This window comes from Orycteropus afer, unplaced genomic scaffold, assembly GCF_000298275.1.
Source record: "Orycteropus afer afer isolate SDZICR_OR568_19922 unplaced genomic scaffold, OryAfe1.0 scaffold00156, whole genome shotgun sequence".
NCBI lineage: Eukaryota > Metazoa > Chordata > Mammalia > Tubulidentata > Orycteropodidae > Orycteropus > Orycteropus afer.
This window is the reverse complement of record NW_006921743.1, coordinates 7,758,907-7,766,023: the sequence shown is the minus strand read 5'-3', so window position 1 is coordinate 7,766,023 and position 7,117 is coordinate 7,758,907. Positions and strand designations below refer to the sequence as shown.

General features: G+C 41.5%; 1 pseudogene; it reads right to left on the bottom strand.

Moving 5' to 3' along the window:
- The window catches only part of LOC122150512, a 50,734-nt pseudogene that overhangs the window by 9,110 nt on the left and 34,507 nt on the right, over window positions 1–7,117 (bottom strand).

Here is a 7,117-nt window from a genome sequence, read left to right as displayed (position 1 = left end):
AATGACATGAGACAAAGTGTATGTGAACTGCTGTATGAAAAGTGAATTTACTCTGTAAATCTTCACCCAAATCAAAAAAAAAAAAAAGTATATACATGCCTTGGAGCAATCATGGGAGAACAGAAGGGGAGTGTTTGCACAGGGAGATAGCTTGGGGAGTGGGAGTACATGGGATGGAAGGACACAGGGAAGAGGTAACTAGGGAGGAAGTGGGAAGAGAGCTGTTACATTGTGGGGAATTGCAGTCAATGTCTTGAAACAAAATGTGTATGAAATGCTGTATGGAAAATGAATTTGCTTTGTAAATTTTCACCCAAATCACAATAAAAATTTAAAAAAAAAAAATCCTCCTCTGCTGAGATCACCTTTTGGTGAGCATTTGCATGAGACACAATTATCTTCACATCTTTGGCACGTTCAGAGAAATCTTCTCACATACATTTTCCTCATACTTCCTTGTCACCTTATTGCCAATTTTCCAAACATGTTCCATCCAAACCACTGGTGACAGCCCATGGATCAGTATCTGTCCAGACATTTGACCATTTTTCCTTCCAAGAAAAATGCACAAGTAAGTTCAATACTGAAATTTCTACCCACTGGGAGGATTTCCCTTCACCATTGTCCTATAGCAAGGTCCCAGAAAGGGGCTGCAGTGCTACAGCTCACCACTTTCAAGTGGTGCTGCCATATTGGGCAGAACCATATGTAAACCTGGCAAAAATTTTCTGTTCCTCAGTCAACTGATCATAGATACTCCCCATGAGGCCATAGGTGCAGGCTGGGAGAAACAAAGTAATACAAGAGTGGAGCCATGGACATGTGAGTTACTTCCTCATTTTATTTCATGTGCCTTCAGGGCCTGCTCAATCCCAATCTCATATATGTTGTTGTTGTTGTGTGCTGTGGAGTCGGACCCAAATCATAGCAACCCTCCTTGGGGTTCTGAGGCAGTATCACTACAGAAGTAGATTGTCCAACCTTCCTTCTGAGGAGTGGCTGCTGGGTTTGAACGGCTAGCCTTCTGGTTAGCAGTCAAGTGCCTTAGGCACTATGCTACCAGAGCTCCTAATCTCATATATAGTACTTCCATTTGATGATGGACTACTGCTGTGGACTTCCAAATTTAAGACTTTTTGGGTCAGAAAGCACCCAGTTCATGATGGGCAATTCAGATTGCATAGTAACTTGATGACCCATGGTTAAGCATTTAATTTCTACTAAGTAACAACTCACTGATGACCAAAGCTATCTCCTGAAATCAGAGTAGTTATCTGTCAAAGATGACAGGGCTTTGCTCCAAAATCCGAAGGGTCTATACTGTGGTTCACCAATAGGGGTTGGCCAAAAACTCCAAACAGCATCTTTATCTGCCACTGCCACTTCCAGCACCACTGGATCTGTTAGATCATATGGCACAGGTGGCACAGCAGCTTTCATGACATCCTGGATCTGTTGTAGACTCTTCTCTTGTTCTAGGCTCCACTCAAAACTAGCTGCTTTTTGGGTCATTTGGTAAATACGCTGGGGTAGCACATTCAAATGAGGAATATGTTGCCTCCAAAATCCAAAGAGGTCCACTAGGCATTGTATTTACTTTTTAGTTATAGGATGGGCTAGATGTAACAACTTACCCTTTACATTAGCATGAATAACTTAACATGCCCCACACCACTGAATCCATGAAAATTTCGCTGAGGTGGAAGGCTTTGAATTTTTGTCAGGTTTATTTCCCACCCTCTGGCATGCAAATGTCTTACCAATAAGTCTAGAGTAGTTGCTACTTCATGCTCAATAGATCCAGTCACCATAACGTCATCAATTTAATGAACTACTCTGATGTCTTTTGGAAGGGAAAGGTAATCAAGGTCCTTGCAGACTAAATTATTTTTAGAGCTGGATAGTTGATATATCTCTGATGTAGGACAGTGAAGGTGTATTGTTGGTCTTCCCAGCTAAAAACAAACTGTTTCTGATGGTCTTTAGAAATAAGAATCGTGAAAAAGGCATTTTCCTGATCAATAGCTGCATACTGAAAAAAAAAACAAACAAAAAAACGCACTGCCATCGAGTCAGATCCAACTCATAGCGACCCCTCCTTGGGTTTTCAAGGTGGTACCACTACAGAAGTAGATTGCCCAACATTTCTTCTGAAGCTCTATACTAGGTACTAGGAAATGTATGAATTTACTTGAGCAATGAAACCACATCCGGTACAGCAGCTGCAATTAGAATCGATACCTGGTTAAGTTTATGATAATCCACTGTCATTCTCCAAGATCCATCTGTGTTTTGAACAAGCCAAATAGGTGAGTTGAACGGGGATATGGTAGGAATGACTACCACTGTGTCTTCAATTCCTGGATGGCACTAATCTCTGTAATCCCTCCAGGATTGTGATAATTACTTTGATTTATATTTTCCTAGGTGAAAGCAGTTTGTACTCACTTCCATTTGCTCTTTCCTACCATAATAATCCAGTGGTGAAATGATTTTCTTTATGTAGCCTTTTGCCTTGTGTGTGATAGTTGGAGCCATGTGTCAACTTGGCTGGGCCACAATTCTGTGTGGTTTAAGCAGTTGTGATGTGGGTTATTCCTATGATGGTATCAGATGTATATGTTTTGAACAGCCAATCCATTGAAAGGGAGTTTCCCTAGGGGTGTGGCCTGCTTCCAATATATTTATGGACATCCTGGGTAAAGAGACACTCTTCTGTGGATTGGGATCCTGTTGTGCTGCCTACAACAGGATGAGCAAACAATCCACCATTTGGCCTGGAGATCTTGGATTTGTCATCTGTTGGAGTCAACAGGCAGTATACTTCCTGCCAACCTTGAGCTCATCAACCGCTGTGCACCATGTGCAGCTGCATGAGTCGAGAAGAGCCTCCAGCTTTACGTTTGATCCAAGAACTTGGGGCTTTCCAGCTTATATAAGTGTGTGAGCCCTTTTCCTAAGATAAATTTCTCTATATATATATGTATATATAAATATACCTTAAACCAAGACTATCACTACAGCCAGGAAAGGGAGGGAGAAGGAGAGGTCTGAGACCTCTGCAGCAATAGGATATCCAGGTAAAGGGAAGGGAGGCAAGGCTTGGCCCCAAATCCCCTAGAGCCAGGAAAGGGAGGGAGTAGCCAGGTACCACAAATTTCAGGTTCCAGGTAGGAATTTGGTAAGGGAATGGTGCAGAGCTTTCCAACAGGTGAGGGAGACAAACTTGTCTGTCAGTTTGGCATCCTGTGGGGCTTACATGTTGCTATGAGGCATGAGGCTCTGCCACTTGTATTTCACGTGCCAGCAGTTGCACATGGTGCACAGGTTTCAATGCAGCTTACAGACTCAGACAGATTAGGAAGAAGGAGTAGGCCATCCACTTCTCAAAAATTGGCCAGGGAAAACCTTATGAATAGCAAAGAAACACTGTCTGATACATTGCTGGGCAACTTTATGAATAGCTTGGAAACATCATCCAACACACTGCAGGAAGACGAGCTCCTTAGGTTGGAAGGCATTGGGAATGAGCTGCTTAATCAGAGTAGAACCAACCTTAATGATATGGTTAAAATAAGTCTTTCAGGACCTCCATGTGCTGACGTGGCACAACTCAAATTGAGGAGAAACAGCTGCAAGCATCTATTAATAATCAGAACATGGAATGTATGAAGTATGAATCTAGGAAAATTGGAAGTTGTCAAAAATGAAATGGAACGCATAAAGATTGATATCCTAGGCATTAGCTGATCTACTATGCCAGGAATGACAAATTGAAGAAGAATGGTGAGGCATTCATCATCACAAAGGATGTTTCAAGAACTGTCCTGAAATACAATGCTGTCAGTGATAGGATAATATCCATACGTCTACAAAGAAGATCTGTTAATACGATTATTATTCAAATTTACACACCAACCACCAAAGCCAAAGATGAGGAAATTGAAGATTTTTATCAACCTCTGCAGTCTGATATTGACCAAACATGCAATCAAGATGTATTGCTTATCACTGGTAATTGGAATGCAAAAGTTGGAAACAAAGAAGAATCACTGGTAGTTGGAAAATTTGGCCTAGGTGACAGAAATAATGCTGGAGATCACATAATAGAATTTTGCAAGACCAGTGACTTATTCACTGCAAATACCTTTTTCAACAACACAAATGACAGCTATACATGTGGACTTTGACAAATGGAGTACACAGGAATCAGAATGACTATATCAATGGCAAGAGGCAAGGGAAAAGTTCAGTATCTTTAGCCAAAACAAGGCCAGGAGCTGATTGTGGAACACACCATCAACTGCTCATATGCAAGTTCAACTTGAAGTTGAAGACAATTAAAACAAATCCAAGAGAGCTGAAATATGACCTTGAATATATCCCTCCTGAATTTAAAGACCATCTAAAGAACAGATTTGATGCGTTGAACACCAATGACTGAAAACCAGAAGAACCGTGGGATGACATCAAGAACATCATCCATGAAGAAAGCAAGAAGTCATTAAAAATACAAGAAAGAAAGGAAAGACCAAAATAGATGTCAGAAGAGACTCTGAAACTTGCCTTTGAGTAGAGAGTAGCTAAAGCAAATGGAAGAAATTACAAGATAAAAGAGCTGAACAGAAGATTTCAAAGAATAGCTCGAGCAGACAAAGCCAATTACTGTAATGAAATGTGCAAACACCTGAAGTTAGAAAACCAAAAGGGAAGAACATGCTCAGCATTTCTCAAGCTAAAAGAAATGCCAAAAGAATTCAAGTCTTTATTTGCAATATTGAAAGATTCTTTGGGCAAAATATTGAATGATGCAGGAAGCATCAAAAGAAGATGGAAGGAATACACAGAGTCACTGTACCAAAAAGAACTGGTAAATCTTTATCCATTTCAGGAGGTCGCATATGTTCAAGAACCAATGGTACTGAAGGAAGAAGTCAAAGCTGCAATGAAAGAATTGGCAAAGAACAAGGGTCCAGGAATTGACAGAATACCCATTGAGATGTTTCAACAAAGAGATGCCCCACTGGAGGCACACACTTGGTTATGCCAAGAGATTTGGAAGACAGCTACCTGGCCAACTGAGTGGAAGAAATCCATATTTGTATCCATTCCAAAGAAAGGTGATCTCACAGAATGTGGAAATTATTGAACAATACCATTAACATCTCATGCAAGTAAAATCTTACTGAAGATAATTCAAAAACAGTTGTAGCAATATATTGACAGAGAATTTCCAGAAATGCAAGCTGGTTTCAGAAGAGGACGTGGAATGAGGGATATCATTGCTGGTATCAGATGGATCTTGGCACAAAGCTAAGAATACCAGAAAGATGTTTACTTGTGCTTTATTGACTGTTGTGTTAGACTGGGTTCTCTAGAGAAAAAAAACCAGCCAAGTTTATATATATAGAGAGAGAGAGAGAGAGAGAAATTTATCTTAGGAAAATGGCTCACACACATATAGAAGCCAGCAAGTCCAAAGTTCCTGGATCAAACATCAAGCTGGAGGCTTTTCCTAGCTCCTGCAACTGCAGGAGCCAAGGAGCTCAAGGCTGGCAGGCAGTACACCAGCTGTTGACTCCAACGAATCCAAGATCTCCAGGCTGAACGGTGAACTGATCACTCACAGAGAGTTGTAGGCAACACAACAGAATCTCGATCCACAGAAGAATGTCTCTCTTTCAAGGATGTCCCTGGATATACTGGAAGCAGGCCACTCCCCTAGGGAAACTGCCCTTCAACAGATTGGCCACTCTGAACACAGTCATCCGATCCCATCATGGGAACAACCACACAGACTTGGGGTCCAGCCAAGTTGACACACAGCTCCACTAGCACAGTCGACCCCTTGTCAACTTAGCAGTTGTACACATCTTCTTAACCATATATAATCTCTAAATAAAGACAATTACAAAGTCATATTTGTGCCTAACATGATACGCTAACACACATGCAACCAAAATTCATTAACATTTACATTTCACAGTTCATAACAGAAGGAAACAAAAATATTTGATGCACATATACAATGAAGAAATATAACAATCACAGTCCTCGTTTCTGCAGCTGGTCACATGGTCATAGCTGATATTCAGAACTACCTTCTTCCAGCACCCATTCTGTATTTCCCTTGCCCTCAGCAAGGACCTCAGCTGGTCGTAGTTCTTTGCCTGGTGGGTGACCCAAACATTCATTCCTTAAGGGTCTGTAACCTTAGCAGTCATATCAGAATTGGGTTGCTGTAATTTTCTATTGACTTTAATCACAGGGCATGGTAGTACTAAAAGACGTCCTAAAGAATCTCCTGGATTCCAGACATACTCATCTTTACCTCCATTATGTAAAGCCAACCCAATTTCCCCTTGTTAATCAGGATCTATCACACTAGATAGTACAGTAATGCCCTTCTTTGCCTGTTGATCCAAAGGCATAAGGAAGCCAAAATGGCCGGGTGGCATTCTTAATTTCCAGTTCAATGTGATCAGTATTATGTCTCCAAGTGGGAGTGTTCCTCCCTTTGGGACTAAGATCTCCAGACCTGCAGAGCATAGGGTAGCAGGGACAGGAAGCAAAAATATTTTGAGTGGTTTACTAGGGGTAATAGTGAGTGGTACCACTCCTGTTTCCACCCCTTGGTTCCTGGACCTGTTAATTCTGGCTATTGGAGAAACAGAACCATATATTGGACGCTGGCTCAGAGCATATACAGCCTCCTGGAGAACATTGCCCCAACCCTTCAAGGTATTGCCACCTATCTGGCACCATATTTGTGTATTTAAGAGGCCATCCCATCGTTCAATCAAGCCAGCTGCTTCAGGATGATGGAGAACATGGTAAGACCAGTGAATTCCATGAGCATAAGCCCATTGCCGCAATTCATTTACTGTGAAATTAGTCCCTCGATCCGAAGCAATGCTGTGTGGGATATCATGACGGTGGATAAGGCAGTCTTTAAGTCCATGGATGGTAGTTTTAGCAGAAGCATTGCATGCAGGGAAGGCGAATCCATATCCAGAATAAGTATCTATTCCAGTAAGAACAAAATGCTGTCCTTTCCATGAAGGAAGTGGTCCAATGTAATCAACCTGCCACCACGTTGCTGGCTGATCACCCCAAG